General features: G+C 40.0%; 1 long non-coding RNA gene across 1 annotated transcript; it reads left to right on the top strand.

Annotated features, from left to right (window-relative positions):
- The first annotated feature begins 11,003 nt into the window (after nucleotides 1–11,003).
- Nucleotides 11,004–17,475, top strand: LOC141048223 (uncharacterized). Its single transcript, XR_012219997.1, has 3 exons — nucleotides 11,004–11,217; nucleotides 11,519–11,594; nucleotides 16,773–17,475. It is a non-coding gene; the product is annotated as an uncharacterized lncRNA (long non-coding RNA).
- The last annotated feature ends 5,854 nt before the right edge of the window (nucleotides 17,476–23,329 follow it).

A 23,329-nucleotide genomic window follows, 5' to 3' on the forward strand; every position in this document is an offset into this window, starting at 1 on the left:
CACAGGGTCATGTGAGGTCTTGTTTTTTGCGGGACGAGCTGACGTTTTTATTGGTACCATTTGTGCACATGACATTTTTTGATCGCTTTCTATTCCGATTTTTGGGAGACAGAATGAGCAAAAACCAGCAATTCATGAATTTCTTTGGGGGGGGGTGTTTATACCATTCCTTGTCTGGTAAAATTGATAAGGCAGTTTTATTTTTTGGGTCAGTACGATTACAGAGATAATTCATTTATTTTTTTTATGTTTTGGCGCTTTTATATAATAAAAACTATTTTATAGAAAAAATTATTATTTTTGAATTGCATTATGCTGAGAGCTATAACTTTTTTTTATTTTTCCACTAATGAAGCTGTATGGCAGCTCGTTTTTTGCATGATAAGATGACAATTTCAGCGATGCCATGTTTATTTAAATGCATCTTTTTGATCGCGTGTTATTCCACTTATTGATTATAAAGCATTGTTTTTTGACTTGTTTTTTTTAAAATGGTGTTCTCTAAAGGAGATAACTAGTGGGTCAGTATTATAGGTCGGGTCGTTGCAGACCAGGCGATACCAAATATATGTACTTTTATTGTTTAGATTTTTTTTCATTCAAACACTTATTTAGTGATAGAATATATATTAATTTTTTTGTTATTATTTTAGATATTTTTTAAAAAAATTACAATTATTTAATTTTTTTTTCTTTTTCCTAACTTTTTACTTAGTCCCACTATGAGACAATCATTTTTTGTATGCTAATCGCTTCTATAGCATGCAGATGAAGCAGAATCTGCATGCCATAGAAGCTGTCAGTGCTGCATTGACAGGGAGACTTGGTGATCATGCACTGCGCAAGATCAACAAATTTACAAATTTACTAGCTATGGTGAGCTGGATGACATAATGACGACATCTGCTCACCATGACAACTATCGGGACTCCGGGTCTCCGATCCAAAAGCAGAGGGGCTGTCAGCCCTGCGCTGGCTCACGGAATGCTGTGATCTTGTTTGATCACAATATTTCGGTGGTTAAAGTGTCGGGAGAGGTATGGGACCACACCAGGCACCTAGTGCTGGGTGTCGCTGTGAGGGTGTGCGTGGCCGATCGCGATGACGTAATATTCCATTCATGGTCAAATTGGCCCAGGTCACATGGACGGAATATTATGTCAGATGTCAGAAAGGAGTTAAAGTAAGCTGCATACATGGGCTGGTTTTATGTGAGCACTCATAGAGTAGGAGGGAGAGTGCTCAACATATCTCTTCCTGCAGCACCAGGTGTACTAGCAGGAGCTACAGTGGTGTCACAATCATGTGATCATCACATGGTCCTAGTTAAATATCTGTACATGTGAGACAGTCTGAGTGGTGTCTTGGGAGAGGAGGTACTCCCACGGAGCTCCAAGGAGGAGCGGAGGACAGTGCCAGGTGTCTGCAGGTTGAAACCTGCAGAGAAAAGGACTTTATTATACTTTATTTGTTTTGTTTTCGTTAAGCTAGAAAGGCTCAGTTTTTGTTTTCTGAACCCTGCCTTGGTGTATGCTGACTTCAATTATGTTGACTTCAATAAACCAGCAGGTGCTTCACCATCAAAGGGTTCCTGTGTCTACCTGAGGAGGCAGCTAAGCGTGCCAATATATATATACCATATATACTCATGTATAAGCCAAGATTTTCAGCCCATTTTTTGGGGCTGAAAGTCCCCCTCTCGGCTTATACACGAGATATATACGGGGTCGGCGGGGGAGGGGGAGTGGGGGGTGTCAGAGACCATACTCACTCCCTCCTGGCACGGTCTCTTCAGCCCCAGCTTCTCCCATGATCTCAGCTGTTCCTGCTTTCAGCGGTCACGTGGTACTGCTCATTAAACTCATGAATATGTGCATATTTAATGAGCAGTATGACCGCTGAATGCAGGAACAGCTGGGACACCGAGATCATGCGGGATGCAGGGACTGAAGAGACCGTGTGCCAGGAGGGGGTGAGCAGAGCAATATTTACTGGTCCCCTTTCCATCGCTGTTTCCCGGGTCCTCTGGCTGTGACATTCAGCAGAGGGCGCGATGACGTAGACAGTACGCATCCTCTGCTAACGTCACTGCACAGGACTCATCCATACACTTTCACTGTAAACTCACAAAATCCCTTCCAAAACGTTTTAGGAATTCAATGATTTATCCATGCATTGTATCATGATTCTTGTTACATTTTGTAGGTATATTAAACTCACAAAAACCCTTCCAAAACGTTTTATGGATTCAATGATTCATCCATACACTGTAATGCGGTTCTTTTTACAATTTGCTGGTATATTAAATTGTAAAAAAAAGCTTTCAAATTTTTTTATGGATTCAATGATTCACGCATACCGTTTAATGTGCTTTGTGTAAAATTACGATGTGTTAAAATTTTTAAAAAACACTTGGCTTGGTACAGTTCACAAAATATTTTTGGTGAAAAAATGGACTATTGTCATATGTACTGTAGAACCTCCTTTGTGTGAAATTTTCTTGGTTTGAAATAAAAACAAAATTGGCCTGCTATAGGTATACACTTTATTAATATTTTAATGAGTCCATCCAGTTGTTGCCTTCAAGGGTGTATAGATTACCCTTCTTGTAATTTTTGGAAAGCTTTGCACTCTGCCTAACTTTTAGGAGTGTAGGAGTACCACAACTACAGAACTATACTTTGCTCACAATATTTAAATGATGTACTACAGTTGGTGCCTTCAAGTTTGTAAGGATGGCCCTGCTTCCAATTTTTGGCAGGCTTGGCACTGTAAAAATCACTGATAAAAGAAATAAAAAAATCAATAAAACATCACTGAGAGAGAAAAAGCAGCCATACTTGCAATACCATGTCCAAACACAAATGCACAAACAGGATACAGCAGGTCAGTGATTTTTTTTTAAATTTAGTTTAGGACTTGCAAGATAATGAGAACCCTTGACACTGGTTGCGAGCTTGTGTTTTATGGCCAAAATATCGACCAATATCTCATGTATTAGTTACTTATTTTGTTGCACGTTTTTTATGCAGGGTGAAGGCTGGGTCTTTCCAGTGGTGGCTGGGTAATGTGGGTGTCTAGCCTGTTGATGCACACATAGTATTGGTAGCCATCCTGATGTAATAGTAGGGATGTCGGTAATAGGCTTCTGTATGGATAGAGGTGCATCTCATATAATGGTGTGAATGACACAATATGCAGACCTGAGTGCATTAGAATAATAGGCAGCCACCCCACTGATGTTTGGTGGGTTAGTAAGTGGTTAGTTTTCAGTGTTTTGCACCTGTTCTGCCCCCGCCTTTATCATGGGGGACCTGCTGCTTTGTGTTTGTGCATTTGTGTCTGGACATGATATTGCAAGTAATATATTGCACTGTGCAGAACTTTAATGACTGGAGGAGTACAACAACTATATTTTGCTCACAATATTTGAATGAGGTACTACAAATGGTGCCTTCACAGTTGTATGAATGACCCTGCTTGTAATTTTTGTCAGGCTTTGCACTGTTGAGAACCTTAATGAGTGTAGAAGTACCACAACTATACTTCGCTTACAATATTTGAATGAGGCACTACAGTTGGTGCCTTCAAGGGTGTATGGATGACCCTGCTTGCAATTTTTGGAAGGCTTTGTACTTATTGCATAGCCTTTATGATTCTAGAAGTACCACTACATAACAATTTGAACATAATGTGTATGAGGCCATCCTTTATGTCTAATACAGGGTGTATCTGAGTCTCTCTTCCATCACATTTTTAGCAGTTCTTGCTTCCTTCATAAATTACACTGAAATTTCCATTTTTTTCACTAAAAATTTCAATTGTGGTTTACTTAAATTATCTTTTTAAGAAATCCTTTTTAAATTTTACCTTATATAAAAGTCATTATACAGGAAAGAATGTTTCTTAACATTTTTTTTAGTGTAAACAATTTCTTGTTGATTTTAGTGTTTTATTGTCACTGCTTAAAGTGGAGTAAAAATGTGACACCATTGTTGTCAGCAGAGATCCAAGTGTCAAATGCTTCCAGGGTCTTCCCCATCCTGTTCTCCTTCCATTCAGCACTTTTTCCATCAATTTCAAGATTTTCCGATCTCTTTGTATTGGTCTGCCTCAAAAAATCTCGGATTTCCCATCGACCCCCATAATACTTGTTAAGCGAAACGAGCATTCGATCATTAGGAATTACTTGGTTGGAGTAATGAGCATCTAAGCATTTTAGTGCTCGCTGATCTCTAAAAATGCATAAACAAAAGAGAAATGTAAATCAAATTAATATTTAGTGTTACCACTCTTTTCCTTCCAAAAGTCATCACTTTTTCTAGGTACACTTGCTAAAGATTTGTAGAATCATAGTAAGATGTATAAGTAGCCAATGTTATCTTATCAAATAGATGATGATAGTTATCATTTTTATATGTAGGTTGAAACATAGTTATCAACTGTAATAGAAACAGCTGTGTAGCAGGCTTAAGACTGGGTGAGGAACGTACAAACTATGCTACAAAGGTGAGGTTGTGGAAGTCAATTCCATGCCACATGTCAAACATTATGGCAAGACTAAGCACAGCAAAAAAACAACATGAGTTAGTTATACTTCATCTATTTTCATCAAAGTTTTAAAAGTTGACTGGGATTTCAAAATGTGGTGTTCAAGTTCTTTTGAAGAAGGACCAAGAAATGGGCAATATGGAGGATGCCGTGGTCATCCAAGGAATCTTAGTGAACCAGATAAAAGACATATCATGCTTACTTCCTTTCAAAATCTACAGCTGTCCAGCTCAAAACTGGCAGCAATCAGTAGGACTCAGCTACAGCCATCTACTGTTCAGAGAAATCTAGCTAGAAATTGTCTTCATGGAAGAATTGCGGCCAAAGAGTCTAATCTTTTTGACATAAAAACAAGGCCAGGTGACTCAACTATGCAACAAAACAAAACAATGATGACACAGAAAAATGTCAGCAGGTGTTCTTGACTGATAAGTCAAAATGTGAAATATTTGACTGTAACATAAGGAAGTTCGTTCCCCAAAGACCTAAAGAGTTGTATAACAATAAGTATCTTCGGGCAGCAGTAAAGCACAGTGAAGGATCATTCAAAGTTTGGGGCTGCATTTTTGAAAATGGCGTTGGGAATTTGGTCAGGATTAATGGTATCCTCAATACCTAGAAATACAAGCAGATACTTATCCTTCATGTAATAATCAGGGAGGTGTCTGGCTACCAATTTATTCTGCAGCCAGACAATGACCCCAAACATGCAGGCAATGTCATTAAGAACTATCTTATAAGGAAGAATATGACATCGTAGAAGTGATGATATGGCTTAAACAGAGGCCTGATCTCAACATCATCAAGTCTGTCTTTGAGTACTTGTACAGACAGATGGAATTGCACAAGCCTACATCCACAGAAATTCTGGGGTTACTTCTCCAAGATCTTTGGAACAACCTCCCTTCTGAGTTCTTTTAAACACTGTGTAAATGTGTACCTAGCAAACCTGACATGTTGATAGTGTTTTGTAGTCAAAGGGAGGTCACATCAAATACTGATTTGATTTAGATGTCTCTTTTGTTTTGTTTGTAAATGCATGATGCCTACAGTGAAACATGCTGGTGGCAATGTCCTTATGTGGGGTTGCATGAGCGCTGCTGGCATCAGGGGGCTACATTTCATTGATTGTATCATGAATTCACAGGTGTAATGCTCTATATTGAAAGAGATGCTACCATCATTTCGTGCCCTTGGTAGACATGCACTTTTCCAATGATCCAAACACACATCTGTTGCATTTCTGTAGAAGAACAGCGTGAAAGTGATTCAGCGTCCAAGTGTCTCCTGAATACCTAAGGGGAATTCTGAAGAGACAAGTTGAGCATCACTTTCCATCCTGCATCCAGGTGATAAAAGAGGTTGTTCTTAAAGAATGGAAAAAGATGTTTTAATATATTTCACTAATTTGTTCATTCCTTGCCAAGAAGTCTTGGTGCTGTCCTTAAAAATAATGGAGGTCATACACAATATTAGATTCGATAGTTTTTTAATGTGGGTGTACTCATTTTTGCGTCAACTAATTTAAGTAATCCTGAACATTTTGCAGTGAAAGTCCTATTATTAACCTTACTTTCATGCTGTGGGTTAGAAAATGTTTTATGAAACACAGCTTTGTCAAAATTAGTGAAATTGTTCTTGTGTTCAGTGAGATAATGATTAAAATCAAATAATAGTTTTACATTGAAAAAAAAAAAATCAGCTGCATCACATCTTACGTCTTCTTTCCCCCTTGGACCCAGCACTGCAAACCAGCACCAGGAGCAGTAGTACCTGATTTTTGGGGGAAAGAAATGGCTCATTATGGTTTTTCTGTTTGTTTTGCACAGTGTAAAATATAACTGTTGTATTATCCCTTTACCTGTAACCAATCATATCAGCGCTTTCCATGTCATTGTGAAGGATTCTATGTTCCATCATTTATCTTTTCAAGTACTTTCACCTGTTTGTGCTTTTATTAAGCTCATGTGTGTTTAAGACGTGCAATCATGTTTGACCCCAATCTAGTGAAATGTGAATGGATTGCAAATACAGTAAGCAAAAGATTACATTTTTTTCCAACTCCTTTAGGCTTTGTGCCCACGATGCGATTTTTAAGCGTTTTTGCAGCGATTTTTGGCGCGAAAACGCTGCGAAAACGTTTAAAAATCGTGTACAGAATGCCCCCAATGCATTCCTATGGCATTCCGCACATGCTGTGCTAATGCTGCGCTTTTCTCCGTGGCGGAAACGCATCGCGGAAAAAATCGCAGCATGATCATTCTTTTGTGCGGAATCGCAAAGAATTGCCGCGATTCCGCACCCATAGGAATGCATGAGAATCGCTTACTTCCCGCATGTGGCTATGCCCACCATGCGGGAAGTTAAGCGTCTCATGTGCGGTTGGTACCCACGGTGTGGAGGAGAGGAGACTGTCCTCCAGGCCCTGGGTACCATACTCCTGTAAAAAAAAGAATACAAAAAATAAAAAATCAGGGTATATTTACCTTCCGACGTCCCGCGCTGCATTCCCGGGCCACAGCGTTCCCAGTAATGCCTTGCGGCAAGATCCTGTGATGACGTGGTCTCGCGAGATCGCTATAGTAACGCGAGACCAACGTCATCACAGGTCTCGCAAGGCATCGCTGGGAACGCTGAGGCCCGGGATTGCAGCGCGGGACGTCGGAAAGTAAATATACCCCAATTTTTCATTTTTTTATCATTTTTAACATTTTATCTTTTACTATTGAGGCCGCATAGGCGGCCTCAATAGTAAAAAGCTGCTCACACTTATCAAACACTATGTTTAACGAGTGTGACCAACCTGTCAATCACTTTCCAAGCGATGCTTCAAATCGCTTGGAAAGTGCTTGAGAAAACTGCGGCAAAATCGCGAACAGAATCGCGATAAAATCGCGGTGAAATCGCGTGGAAAAAAACGCGATTTCTGGGAAGGAGTCCGGTTTTCACTGTGCGTTTTAAAACACTACGTGGGCACATAGCCTTATAAATTGACCCACGCGAGTCCTTTGTCCTTTCCAATTGTCTGCAATGTCAGAGTTTATAATGCACCGAATTCTCCATTTACACTGCGTAATGTAAGTTTCCAAGTTATGTGACATCTAACAGCATAAGAGACAGGGCAAAAGCTTAGAACAAGGATGAATGCTCATCGTCACACTATAAGAGAAAAAAGAATGGATCTACCTGTGGCAAAACATTTCTGTATCCCTGATCACAGCAGCATGGATATGAAATTACTGGTATTGAAAGGTAACTTCACATCTCAGAGAGAGAGACGAGTTTGGGAGTACAAATTTATGACGAACTTTGACACTCTCAGTGCTGGAATGAATGTGTCGCATGGATTTATGTCTTTTTACATCAATTAAGGAATTTCCTTTTAAAACCTTGCGGGGCAACACAGAACTAGACCCCAATCAGAGGACCATAAAACATCCAGACTCCTTATCTATGAACTGGTCCAATGTTTATATTTATGTTTCTCCCTCTCCCATATTGATAGTTCTGCTTCACGTCACTTGTCTTATCTATTGCATTTTTTTCTGTGCTGTCTTGTGCATAAATATGTGACTTCAGATTTTGTATTAGTCTAGCCTGATGAAGAGACCTGAGTAGTCTCGAAAGCTTGCAATGTATTACCATCTTTTCAGTTAGCCATTAAAAGGTATCAACTACTGAGGACTCTCAATCCTGAATATTTTTCTAGCATAAGAGAAGGACATTTATAATGAGGTTAAGGTAATTAAAGAAGAAACATTTACAACCAGAAAAAATGATGCATTTAATGTGAGATCAAATCATTACATTCTGTGTGCATACATTCAGCATTCTGTTTCTTTTATGAACACATATGACCTCTCATATAAGAAATAGTAATAGAAATATTACAGCTGCCCCCACAAGATATTGTAGAGTGTCAGTAGCGCTCATAACCGGCTGTTTATCAGTACAGCCATCCCTGTAGGCCAATAGCTGCCATTCTCTTGTATAATACGAGCACTACCTCCAGCTGCTACAAAGCCCAGCTGTCTGTGCCTGGGGCGATGTCTGTATAAAACACACTTTACAGTTTAGTTGGGGTTAATTTTATTTTTATTGACCTATAACTGTCTTTCCTATGTTTACACAGTGAACCCCATGTAATAAAATCAATTTATTATCGTTGTGTCTGGCTGTGCAAAGATCTGGGTTGCCTTGTTAGTAATCACTATAGTGCGTTGTTATACTGTGCTCTGAGATAATGAATTATAACCCTGAGCTGAATATTTACTTACTGAGCAAAATCTTCTGATTTCTTTCTGTGATAAGAAATATTTAAAGGGAATATGTCACCAGGCTTTTGCTACCCTCCTCTGAGAGCAGCAGAGGCAAAGAGAAGGTAAATCCAACAATGTATCACTTACTGTAGATTACTTGGAGTGGTCATTCTCACACAATCAGAGCTTTTAGATTTAGCAATGAAATAGAGCTGAGAAAGCTAACCCTGCCCATACCGGGCTCTTTATAAACAATGTCTATATACCCTGAGCTGCTTATCACAGGAAGGGGTGGAGTCACACCAGGAAGCAAGCACTGCTGTGGCCAGCAGTGATAAGCTTCTGCTGCTAAAACAATCATTGCTAGCAAAAAAACCAGGGAGTTTGATAAGAGAGGCACTTCTGAAATCTGTGTTTTAAACCCTATAGCATGCTGTCTTTAATTTACATATAAAAAAACCTGCTGACAGATTTCCTTTAATTATTATAAAGCTGGGGCTATATAGTACACAAATTACACGGGCAAAAATCATAATATGCCATTACTATATGGCAACATAAGGTAAGTGAATGTTGGATCATTATGTTGCCACAAAAAAATTAATTGACTGATTCTTTTTGGTTTGTGTATTGTGGAGTAAGTCTTAGTGTAGTCTTCACCTTTATGGGGGCTCTCGACTGTGTAGTGGAAGTTTAAAGAGTAGCTAAACTTTTTAAATTATTTTTTAGTAATTTTGCCCAGCATGGAAAAGGATAAAACTCTGCAAATAACTTTGTTCCATTACTGGAAGTCAGATGTAATGGTCACAAGCTCTTACTGCAAGTCTATGAGAGCCAAAACAACTCCCCAAAGATTTACATTGAAAATTGACTTGTTTGAAAGTCCAGCTCACCACCGTCTGACCTCACCGCACCTCAGACTCGGATCCGGCCCTGCCCTGGCCGCACAGCAACAATAAAAAAAGAAGTGATCCAGCTGAGTGCTCTGGTGATTCACCGAGTGCCGTTCAGACAATAGAACGCTGTCTACGTGTTTCTGGCTAGACGCCCTCAATCATAACCATGGTTATGATTGAGGGCGTCTAGCCAGAAACGCGTAGACAGCGTTCTATTGTCTGAACGGCACTCAGTGAATCACCAGAGCACTCAGCTGGATCACTTCTTTTTTATTATTGAAAATTGACCTCCGGCTCGCTCCAGCAAACAATGGAGAGATTTAAGACATTACAACCTGCTGAACATTGACCGAAGTGGCGCAGATAGATGGTGAAGATGACAGCAGGTAAGTGTAAGACTAGGGTCAGGGATCATAAATTAAAAGCACCCCTCTAGTGCTAAAATTTGAAAAAATGCTGATACGGTGCTTTAATTAGGTACAACAGGTTTTTATTATACTTTTTTGTTTCGTATTTTATATGTACATGTATTTGTTACAGGATACATTTTCCAAGAGATGAAAACATTACATTAGGAAGCATTCATTTTTTTATTGCTCAGTTTTAAACTTTAACTGGGGCATCCATAGGAGGCACATTTACAGGAAAAATATCCCCATACTATGCCAGAGGCAGTCTGGATCGTTAAAGATACAAGAGCTTTGCTATACCTAGCAGATACCAACTGATCATGTGATCATTTGCTCTAAAGGAACCCTCTGTATTGCTGATGCCTCAATTCACTATTAACCTGCTCCTCCTAGGCCGCTGTGGTGACGTTCTATTTTTATTTTCGGGTATGTCCGATTTATAATGCATCTTTATCTCTTTACTATTGATTTAATTTTGTGTATTACATTGTACTATTTGTGTGCATTACATTGCGCCAAATTTCTATACATCTAACTTCCAGAACTGCACGGTAATTAACTTTGTGGTTATACTTATGTGCCTAAACATACCTGTTATCATCATTCCTTGGTAGTATTCTGCCATTCAGTGGCTACCCCTTGTGTTATCTTCATTATTTTGTGTCTCTCATCTGCCTCTCCTTGCTTTCCTTGCTACTTGATTTTAATTATCAACTGTAAACTTTTATTGTATAGTTGTGCACCTTAGTAACATATTTATTGATTATATACATTTGTTAGATTTCTGATTATAATGGAGTTACACTTATATGATATTTTAGGTTTGCTCTCTGTTCTCTCATTTATATTGAAATTACTTTTTTGATTATAGGTTTATTTCAACTAAATAAGGGTCTATACACAGTGAAGAATGTAGTCCCAGAAGAATTTTGGAAAGTGTTCCCCCAGCTTACCGTAGCCATTATTGACCTAACCTATTGATATGAAGGGAAAAAAAACTTTCTTCAGAATTAGCACGCAAGTGACAATTTGCCAGTCATCTCGCCAATGAGGAATACGAAGGGGCAAACAGGATCTTCTGTGATTGGACAGGGGTGTCAGGTAAGCTAAGCTAGCACCAGAGGGGTGGCCTAATTTTTTTTAGACCCCTTCTTTATATATATACATATAACTTTCTTCCTTATGGTTCATTTTACCATGCTACCTTTTACTTTACCTAAATTGAACTTAGTTTTTTGTCATATAAATGTATTATATGCTGGACATTTCTAAACAACATACCATGTGCTCTGTCTCATTTATTAACTATTCCGATAAACCCTAACATAGTTACTCAAGATCAAAACTCATGACTGAGAGAGGATTTTGTTTAATTTTTTTCTGCTTTATTTTCCCCTAAAAGGCGTGCTTTCTCCAGTGCCTGTAATAAATGGGTATATGTGACTGATGCCTCTATTACCTAACGATGACACGCACTGGTACGTGTAAGTAATAATGCTCATCATGGGAGGGATTTCATTTAATCTGATTTCTCCCTCTTGTCTGAAGTAACTGAAAGTCCAATAAATACTACATTGCTCGACTCCCAGATTTTATTTTCATAGTCTTGACAGAAACAATGGCAAAGGTCTAATATTATGTTTCTTGCATTTATTTTTTTTTAATCCAACTTAGAATTTATGTAAAACTTTTTTCCAATAAAACTGGTCTTCACTATGACCAAGGTATTTTTGTGGTCATTAATATAAAATAAAACTGTAATAGATTTTCTGCAATTTCCAACTTATACAATCAGGAAATAGAGCAAAGGAGCTGAAGCAATTTACATCTCTCCTTTAAAGCACCACTCCAGAGTTTTTTCTTGTTCCGGTGCTTGAGTGGTGCCACTAATCTAAGTTCTCTGCATCTAGAAAAATACTTACCAGCCGCAGTCTTACGCACTTTCCGACATTGCTTTGGTTCTAATCAGCCATTTTGTGAAAACAACTTCTGACTGACCAGATGTCAGAGGTAGCAAAATCCTCATTATGGCTCCCATCTACTTAGTAGTAACCTACAGCTCGCCCAGAAAACACTGCAGGGATCCGTAACCTACTGGAGAGCAACAGGAGCGGTGCCGATAAGGGGTGAATATGGCGGCTGGTAAGTTTGAAACTAAGGGCAGGGTACCTACATTAGTTGCACCACTCCAGCGATAAACTGCAACTACAAGGACAACCCCTTTTTAAATGCCACATTGCCTCATGTAAGATAAAAGCACCATATGCTCATCTCCTGAATTAGCGATGTGCCAACGATGTTGGCATTGTGTCTGCTAGCACTCATGTTACATGGTTATGTCACTTGAGTGTTGCAGTCCATCAAAAGCAATCGCATCATGCTATGGCACTCATATGACATAACAATGTCATGCACATACTGGCAGATATCAGACAGGCATCACTGAAATGGCGCCGAACTGGGAGATGAATATATGGTGTTTTTATTTTATCAGGTGCTGTTGCATTTTAGAAAATGTTGTCCAAGTATTATAAACTTCATTACGATTTAGAATCTTTTTCTCCCTGGCCATTGGTATAACCAAGACATTTCTTTGAGGTCTGCCATGACAGATTACTTCATGAAACAATCACTGACCTCAGGGAGACCAGTCAAAGAAGACACTGCGGCAGCCGGCAAAGGCGCTCAATCAGTGAAATCCTAGGTGCAATGCTCCCTGGGAAATACGAATATGCAAATAAAGTCCGTGGAGCCTCATTTAAGAGTCTAAAACACGGGACTAGCCAGAACTTCCTCCAGGGAAGGACCCAGCCAAGGAGTTGCTCCTTTCGGAAACCACCATTACCACCATATTAAGTGGCCCTTTAAGTTAATATCCAGCTCTTTACGAGTTTACAGATATGACAAGGGAAATACCAAGGCCAGGTATCCATCCGCAGACAGCTGTTTCGGGGTGTTGCCCCTCATCAGTGTGAAGTAGAATTCTGGCTAGGTGGGAGCAATGCCTAGTAGACCAACATCACGAAACAATCACTGACCTCAGGGAGACCAGTCAAAGAAGACATTGCGGCAGCCGGCAAAGGCGCTCAATCAGTGAAATCCTAGGTGCAATGCTCCCTGGGAAATACGAATATGCAAATAAAGTCCGTGAAGCCTCATTTAAGAGTCTCAAACACGGGACTAGCCAGAACTTATTTGCATGACAGATTACTTGTCTTGCATGGTGGTGTTTAGGGCAAGGATAGAAGTTAACATTTTTATGTCTTCCTTGTGCTGTATTTGCATCTTTTTAAATACTTAACTAGTTTTAAATTGATCATTTCCAGTGACTATATAAAGTAGCTATGTGAGACATAGAAATCACGAGACAATATTTTATTTTCTGATGCCATCCAACCAACCATTCAGATAGGCAAACATTTGTATAAATTATTATTATTATTATTTATTGTTATAGCGCCATTTATTCCATGGCGCTTTACATGTAAGGAGGGGTATACATAAAAACAAGTACAATAATGTTAAACAATACAAGTCATAACTGGTACAGGAGGAGAGAGGACCCTGCCCGCAAAGGCTCACAATCTACAAGGGATGGGTGAAAATACAGTAGGCGAGGGTAGAGCTGGTCATGCAGCGGTTTGGTCGATCGGTGGTTACTGCAAGTTATAGGCTTGTCAGAAGAGGTGGGTCTTCAGGCTCTTTTTGAAGGTTTCGATGGTAGATGAGAGTCTGATATGTTGTGGTAGAGAGTTCCAGAGTAGGGGTGATGCACAAGAGAAATCTTGTATGCGATTGTGGGAAGAGGAGATAAGAGGGGAGTACAGGAGGAGATCTTGTGAGGATCGGAGGTTGCGTGCAGGAAAGCACCAGGAGACGAGGTCACAGATGTGTGGAGGAGACAGGTTGTGGATGGCTTTGTATGTCATGGTTAGGGTTTTGTACTGGAGTCTCTGGGCAATGGGGAGCCAGTGAAGGGATTGACAGAGGGGAGAAGCTGGGGAATAGTGGGGGACAGGTGGATTAGTCAGGCAGCAGAGTTTAGAATAGATTGGAGGGGTGCGAGAGTGTTCGAGGGGAGGCCACAGAGCAGGAGGTTGCAGTAGTCAAGGCGAGAGATTATGAGGGCATGGACTAGGGTTTTTGCAGATTTTTGGTTGAGGAATGAACAGATACGTGAAATATTTTTGAGTTGAAGTCGGCAGGAAGTGGAAAGGGCTTCGATATGTGGTTTGAAGAAGAGATCAGCGTCAAAGATTACCCCGAGGCAGCGAGCTTGTTGGACTGGGGAGAGTGGGCAGCCATTTACTGTAATGGATAGGTTTGTTGGGGGGGTCACGTGAGATGGGGGAAAGATGATGAATTCTGTTTTGTCCATGTTAAGTTTCAGAAATCTAGCAGAGAAGAAGGATGAAATAGTGGACAGACATTGAGGGATTCTGGTTAGTAGGGAGGTGATATCTGGTCCAGAGATGTAGATCTGTATGTCATCAGCATAGAGATGATACTGAAATCCATGAGATTCTATGAGCTGTCCCAGGCCAAAGGTGTAAATGGAGAAGAGCAGGGGTCCTTGGACTGAACCTTGTGTGACTCCGACAGATAGGGGGCGAGGTGAGGAGGTGGTGTGTGAGTGGGAGACGCTGAATGTCCGGTCTGTTAGGTATGATGACATCCAGGATAGGGCCAAGTCTGTGATGCCAAGGGATGAGAGGGTCTGTAATAATAGGGAATGGTCCACTGTGTCAAAGGCAGCCGACAGGTCCAGGAGGAGGAGGACAGAGTAGTGTCGCTTGCTCTTGGCGGTTAAGAGGTCATTGGTGACCTAAGTAAGGGCAGTTTCAGTGGAGTGCTGTGACCGGAAGCCAGATTGTAAGCGGTCGAAGAGGGAGCAAGAAGAGAGATGGGAGGACAGTTCAAGGTAGACGTGTTGTTCCAGTAGCTTGGGGGTATAGGGGAGAAGTGATATAGGGCGATAGCTAGATACAGAGGATGGGTCAAGAGAGGGCTTTTTGAGGATAGGAGTGATGGAGGCATGTTTAAAGCTTGAGGGGAAAACACCAGTTGTTAGTGATAGGTTGAAGAGATGGGTTAGGGTTGGGATGAAGACTGTGGTGAGGTTTGGGATGAAGTGGGAAGGAATCGGGTCAAGTGCACAGGTGTTAGATGTGATCTTGAGAGTAGAGTGGAGAGTCGATCTTCTGTAATGGTGGAGAAGTTGGTTTTGGAGGTGGAGGGCTGGGAAGTCGGGAGGAGGGGCTCTGGGGGTTGTTGACCAAAACTGTCTCTGATGTTATCAATCTTCTGCTTGAAAAATGAGGCAAAGTCTTCAGCTGAGATGAGTGGGGAGGGAGGAGGTGCTGGGGAACGAAGGAGAGAATTGAAGGTGTTGAATAACTGTTTAGGGTTGTGAGACAGGGAGGATATGAGAGATGAGAAGTAGGTTTGTTTAGCTGTGGCGAGTGTGGTCTTGAAAGTAGTGAGGGACTGTTTGAATGCGATGAAGTGCTCGTTGGAGTGGGATCTTTTCCATCTGCGCTCAGTAGCCCTGGAAGCTTGCCTCAGTTCTTTGGTCAGGCTGGTGTGCCAGGGCTGTCTGTTGATGTTGCGAGCTTTGGTATGTGTAAGTGGGGCAGCAAATTCCAAAGCTACAGCTATTGTGGTGTTATATAGAGCAGCAGCGTCATCTGCATTGTGTAAGGAACTTATATCTGTGAGAGGGAGGAGGGATTCAGAGAATGAGTGTAGGTCAAGGTGTTTAAGATTTCTGCGAGGGTGTGAAAGTTTGTGGGGTGGGGATTGTAGACATGGAGTGGAGAGGGAAGAGAATGTGAGAAGCTGTTTACCATTTATCTGTGGCCCCTTGACATAGCCAGAGCGTACAATGCACCTTCCCATCTACTGGTTCTCCATTTATCTTTACCCTTTTCTAGCTCCTAAAAAGGCCAGAGTTGTCAATCAAGGAAGAGGAGGGTTGAGATGCATTCAGTACAAGTAGGTGAGAAAGTGCACTGAACTGTTTGGTCACAGCTAGGGTGCACAGTGCACCTGTGTTTGGTTGAAACCGTAATTTTGTGCTTGCAGACTTCCTTTAGTAGGAGTCGTTTTTCATCCAAGCTGAGGATTGCTGGCTAGTTCAACATGGATGAGCTGGACCATTCTCTTTTTTTTCCTTCATCTCTAGAAGGATACCTGGAGGTATGGATGGACACTTGGTTCAGAAGAGAAGTATTTTGGGATGTGAATAAAACATACTGTTGCAGGACACATTCTTGCTAAGCTGCGATAATTCAAACAACTTAAATATTGAATTTTTAATTTCTCCAATATGACAGTAAAACTGTTTAAAATATTCTTTCTAGCCTTTTTTTCTTCTAGTGAATAGCGGAGGCTTGTTAGACTGTTGCAATTAGCACAGAATGGTGTTTCTGTAACGCTCGGTGGGAAAGCACCTTGAATTAAAGAGTTTGCAGCATTTCCTGTCAGGGTGATATAAGGACATCTCCTGCAGCTTGGCTATAAGTGATGGCGGTGGCTGCTGTCCATGCAGAGAGTAGCACGCTTTGTGCTTAGCGCCTCTACAGAAAGGGTTAACCATTAAGTCACCACTGCCTTTGCCTTGATTAACATCTTTGCCTGTTGTCTCCTTTCTCCAGCTCCTGGCAGCCTACCAAGAAGATCCTGCAGACCATGCGGAGACAAGCAAGGTTAGATTCTGAAAATTAATCATTAGACAAGTGAACATCCCTCTGGTGAAGAGGCAAACGGTGTATGCTGTACGCACATAGCGGCGCGCAGGCATATTGTAAATCAATATTGTTCTACAGCGCGTTGGGGTCAACAACACTATTGAGATGCATGTTTTCAACCTAACAAATCACTTAAAGCTTTTAATGATAGTGACCTTATGGTGATGCTTAACAAGTCCTGGCCATTGTTTCAGGCCTAAATAATAATTTGTTTGTCCAAAAAAAAAAACGGAGCCGTGCACAGATTTACATCTACAAATAGAGATCTCGTTCCCTGAATAATTGAAATCGCTTTTATCGTGGGGAAAAAAATGTTTGCTTGTTTTATTGTCTCTTTGTCTTCTCAGCTGCCAAACACAATTGATCCAGATTATCTTACTTTACTGCCAGAAACGGAGCTCCCTTCCCCCTGACAGCAATGGATTGTACAGGAAATATGAGGCTACGCTGGTGTTCATTATGGACTGCATCTGTCAAGGGGTCCTGATAACTTTACTGAGAGGTAGCATACTGTACCCATTGTGCAAACCTCAGGATAGCTCTGTATATAATAAAGGCCCTGATTGTCCATAAGTAATTCCCAAATTTGGAGACGTTGAGGGCTACTATTTTAAACACTTGTAATTAATTTTAAGAATTTTTTTGTGGAACTTTTTATTTTGTAGCATTTATCGTTTTCTTTTTTTTTGCCATCTTTCAATTGATATAGAAACAACTACAATTAAAATGGCAGGTGCATTTTTAATTCAATTTAAATGGTCACTCTCATTTCGACAAACATTGCAAAAATTAATAATACAAGTAAATATGGTTTGCTTTTTAATATATCCACACAGAGTAATAATGCCTCTTTATCCACTGATGAGAAAGAAACATCTTCTCCTCCACATTGTCTCTTGAACTAATTATTCACTTTCAAAAACTGCTAAAATCCATCTTATCTGACTGAGGAAACAGTTTATATTCTCTTTGGAGAGGAATGACAGAGATCGGTAGAGAAACAAGGAGAAAGGTGCTTTTACTTTGTAGTAAGCTTTTGTTATCGGTCACTAGAGCTGGAGTCGCAGCTACATTGCTCAGTACTACAGTATATTAGACTTCTATGTTGCTGGTTCAGTGCATATGCTTCAAAAGATAAGAGAGCAGGAAATCCCACATGTGCGGCAAAAGAGCAAAAAAAAAGCGCAATGCCACCATTGTTTTGGGGCGGGGTTATTTACCATGTTCATTATATGGTAAAATATAATAATGTATCCAGGTGTTAGAATGGCCAAGTCAAAGTCCAGACCTGAATCAAATCGAGAATCTGTGGAAAGAGCTGAAAACTGCTGTTCACAAACGATCTCCATCAAACCTCACTGAGCTCAAGCTGTTTGCCAAGGAAGAATGGGCAAGAATTTCAGTCTCTCGATGTACAAAACTGATAGAGACATACCCCAAGCGACTTGCAGCTGTAATCGCAGCAAAAGGTGGCGCAACAAAGTATTAAGTTAAAGGGGCCGAATAATATTGCACGCCCCACTTTTCAGTTTTTGAATTTCCACAAAAATTTAAAATAACCAATAAATTTCGTTAAACTTCACAATTGTGTCCCACTTGTTGTTAATTCTTCACCAAAAATTTACATTTGGTATCTTTATGTTTGAAGCATGATATGTGGGGAAAAGGTTGAAAAGTTCCAGCGAGCCGAATACTTTCACAACACATTGTATACATTGTACTTACTATACTTTTTTTAATTTACTTTCTTGGTTTACTGTACATACTGGTGTTTTTTGTATTATTATTTTTAAACTGCTACTGAACAATGTATGATCAATTTAGAATATATATGTATCATACTGACATATATTTCTTTGTCTGTGCTTATCTGTTAGAGTTCTGATGAAGGCCTAAGAATTGGCCAAAACGTCAACATTTTTGTCTACAGTGGATATTATCTCATTAGTAAAATTTCAATCTATGATTTTTGCATCATACAATTTGGGAGGGCCAAATTTATTTTGATTCATTAAATGCCTCTGTCAGAGACTGACAGCAACATTTAACAGTTTTATAGCTGCAGGTGCATCTCTGCGCCATCCATGACTGTTAGAGGCAGATGATGGTTGAGTAACACAGCCATCATCTGCTGGGAAAGATGCCAGCTCGGCTTGCGAGCCTGCATCGAAGTCAGGGAGCCAGCATATGACGTAACTGTATGTCATACAGTGTGTCGGGAAGCGGTTAGTGAACATAATGTTAATTGATCACCACAGAATTAGTAAGGTTACTGTACTTCAACTTATTTCTTAGGTCTTAGGCATGTTAAATCTTGGAATCCTGAAAACTCCAACAACTGTAAAGAAAAGTAAAATAACAGGAAAGTTTTGAATTAATATGAAGCATATGAACATTTAATAAATATTCTTGCAGTAAATACGGTATATGTCTCACAATATCTGAATGCCAATTTTATGCTCAGAAGCAAAATTCAAAGTACTTAAAGGAAGATTGTATTTTTTGATAGATTACGTGAATTGTGATGCTTGCAAATGAGCCGTGAGCAAGTATTACACATAGACCTGGATCACTGATTTTCAAGCAGAGTGTTCTGCGCAATTGGTCAATGTACTAAACAGTATTTGTCATAAGAGGTAAGATGCAGATGAAACATTAAAATACTCAGCACAACACTGTCGCATGAGAAAAGGAGCACAACATGGCGGCATCGTGTCGCCACAGCTGTTCTGTCTTCATAGAAAAATGGTAATGCGCTATTGCTTCTGATGGCTGCCATGGCACAATCCAAATTGAAGACAACAGATGCTGTAACCTCGTCTCTGCTGATGATGTTAAGTAGGAAGACTCACACCAGGAGATATAAATGAAGCTTTTGAGGCAGTAATAATTTTTGGATCACTAATAAAACGTTAGTACAAAAAATGTTTAACAGAATAAATTGAATTGGCGCATTATGTTCAACTTCTTATCAGGATATGATTATAATTTTGGGACCTGATTATAATAACACAGCAGGAACAAACTAGGGTAATATAAGAAATGTCAGAAGCCTGAAAATATGTATCAGATGTGTTGAAAACATTTAAAGTGGAATTCCATGCAAAATAAGAAAGAAGTTTTGCTCAGTTTATTTCTTATGTTATCCACCTTGCCCCTTTTCTGCAACAAAGAAAAAACAAACATCTTTTTGACCCTTTCCATAGATTCCTCATAGCCTGCTTCCTTTACATTGTGACAATAGGTTATTGTCATAATCTGCACTTTTATCTACAGATTTAAATATTTTTTCGAAATCTGTGCAGGCGTAGGTTAAAAGTGCTACAAAGAAAGAAGAGCAGTCATTTGTCTTTAGGTGTGTACTGTAAAAGGGAGAAATCATAGAAGCTAGTGAGATACTGATACCACGCAGATTTTAGAAAATGTTTTTTACTTTATTGCTGGATTCAGAGCAACACTGCTCACCACTGCTGTGAAATATTTTTCTTACTGCTCTTTTTCTGTCTGTGTGCTACACAGAAAGAAGAGTAGGTATTCTTATTTCAGTTTGCACTATAAATGAGAGCAATCATAGCAGCTAGTGAGATACCACACAGGAAAAGGCAATTCCTGCTTTACCTTTCAACAAATGTATTGTACTTAATTGATGGATTCACAGCTACACTGCTTAGCACTGCTGTGTAATGTCTTCCATACCACTGCTGCTGCTTCTCTCTTTGTGTTACAGAGGGCAGTAAGTACTGTAAATGGGAAATATAAATAGTCTCTACCCACAAAATAAGATAGAACAAAAAATTAGAGAGGTAGAGATAAACTGATGAAAACTGTGGGAGAAAATATACTTATACAGTATATATAATTAATTTATATAATTGTCAAAAGTAGTGTTATTCATTCTGTACCCATACAACAGCATACCAGTTACATGGAAAGACTGGTGCTGTATGTTTTAAGTCACTAGAGTTTACAGCATAATCGTTGTACCAGAAATCTAGACACTACAGGTAAAATTGAGTCATAGATGGGTCAATGATCTCTATCAGACATTGTTACCAGCATGGCTTGCAAATAGAAAATAAACCAATTATGACTAACCAAAATCAAATTAGAGATTTCTCGTGGGCACTGCTCAAATGAATTTATTTTGCTTGCGATGTTCCTATAATGATATGAACAATCTATTTTTTTCCAAGTTATACTTTTGCACACTGCTGCACCAATCATTGTAATATGTGTGAGGAAACTATATACAGTGGGTATGGAAAGTATTCAGACCCCTTTAAATTTTTCACTTTTTGTTTCATTGCAACCATTTGGTAAATTCAAAAAAGCTGATTTTTTTCTCCTTAGTGTACACTCTTCACCCCATCTTGACTAAAAAAACCCTGAAATGTAAAATGTTTTGCAAATTTATTAAAAAAGAAAAACTGAAATATCACATGGACATCAGTATTCAGACCCTTTGCTCAGCATTGAGTAGAAGCACTCTTTTGAGCTGAATCTTCTTGGGAATGATGCCACAAGTTTTTCATACCTGGATTTGGGGATCCTCTGCCATTCTTCCTTGCAGATCCTCTCCAGTTCCATCAGGTTGGATGGTGAACGTTTTTGGACAGCCATTTTCAGGTCTCTCCAGAGATGCTCAATTGGGTTTAGGTCAGGGCTCTGGCTGGGCCAGTCAAGAATGGTCACAGAGTTGATCTGAAGCTACTCCTTTGTTATTTTAGCTGTGTGCTTAGGGTCATTGTCTTGTTGGAAGGTAATCCTTTGGCCTAGTCTGAGGTCCAGAGCACTCTGGAAGAGGTTTTCATCCAGGATATCTCTGTACTTGGCTGCATTCATGTTTCCTTCAATTGTAACCAGTCATCCTGTCCCTGCAGCTGAAAAACACCCCCATAACATGATGTTGCCACCACCATGTTTCACTGTTGGGATTGTATTGGGCAAGTGATGAGCAGTGCCTGGTTTTCTCCACACAAACCGCTTAGAATTATCACCAAAAAGTTCTATCTTCGTCTCATCAGACCAGAGAATCTTATTTCTCATAGTCTGGGAGTCCTTCATGTGTTTGTTTTAGTAAATTCTATGCGGTCTTCCATATGTCTGGCACTGAGGAGAGGCTTCTGTCGGGCTGCTCTGCCACAAACGCCTGACTGGTGGAGGGCTGCAGTGATAATTGACTTTGTGGAACTTTCTCCCATCTCCCTACTGCATCTGCGGAGCTCAGCCACAGTGATCTTGGGGTTCTTCTTTACCTCTCTCACCAAGGCTCCTCTCCCACGATTGCTCAGTTTGGCTTGACGGCCAGGTATAGGAAGACTTCTGGTGGTCACAAACTTCTTCCATTTAATTATTGAGGCCACTGTGCTTTTAGGAACCTGGAGTACTGCAGAAATTGTTTTGTAACCTTGGCCAGAACTGTGCCTTGCCACAATTCTGTCTCTGAGATCTTTGGCCAGTTCCTTTGACCTCATGATTCTCATTTGGTCTGACATGCACTGTGAGCTGTGAGGTCTTATATAGACAGGTTTGTGCCTATATAAATCAAGTCCTATCAGTTTAATTAAACACAGCTGGACTCCAATGAAGGAGTAGAACCATCTCAAGGAGGATCAGAAGGAAATGGACAGCATGTGACTTAGATATGAGAGTCTGGGCAAATGCTCTGAATACTTATGACCCTGTGATATTTCAGTTTTTCTTTTTTTATAAATTTGCAAAAATTTGCAAAAATCTCTACATTTCTGCTTTTTTTAGTCAAGATGGGGTGCAGAGTGTACATTAATGAGAAAAAAATGATCTTTTTTGAATTTACAATTTTGCAATGAAACAAAGAGTGAAAAATTTAAAGGGGGTCTGAATACTTTCCATACCCACTGTAGACATAATATTGACCTATATTTTGACGGTGAAATTTTTCATCCACTTTTAGCAAAAATTTTCAAGTTTCAAGGCTTTCTTAGTTACACTGCTCCATCATCTAATTACCACAGTAGCAATAAACATCAGACTTGAATCCTTTGGCTTTCTATTTATCTTTTGTGAACTTTTTCAGCTCGTTGCAAGGTCATTTTTTTTCCTTTAATTTACGCATTCTATTGCTCATGCATTGCAGTTTAAGTATCACTTTAATTACTTAGATGAATTCTTAAGTAATTGTCTGCGTTAGGCGTCGGATTCCTGTGGCTATATAACAGGAGTCCAAAGCCTCACATACTGCTTTGCAGTAAGTCACTCCTGAGGCTAAGTCCCGCTGCCGCTCCACTGAGCATGCTCATGAGACGATCTCCCATTGGAGCTCGGAAGTCACGTTCTCAGGTCCTTCCCCTGATCTGGCTGGTCCATCTCAGAGATCTAGAAGGTCCCGGCAGCGCACGGCTATAAAAGGACCGCATGGCCGTTCGGCCATGCGCTAGTATAGACTTTACTTGCCAGATGTGTGAATGGTGACGGATGTATGATTC

Source organism: Dendrobates tinctorius, unplaced genomic scaffold (genome assembly GCF_039654945.1).
Source record: "Dendrobates tinctorius isolate UK_male_01 unplaced genomic scaffold, ASM3965494v1 ptg000133l, whole genome shotgun sequence".
Taxonomy (NCBI): Eukaryota; Metazoa; Chordata; class Amphibia; order Anura; family Dendrobatidae; genus Dendrobates; species Dendrobates tinctorius.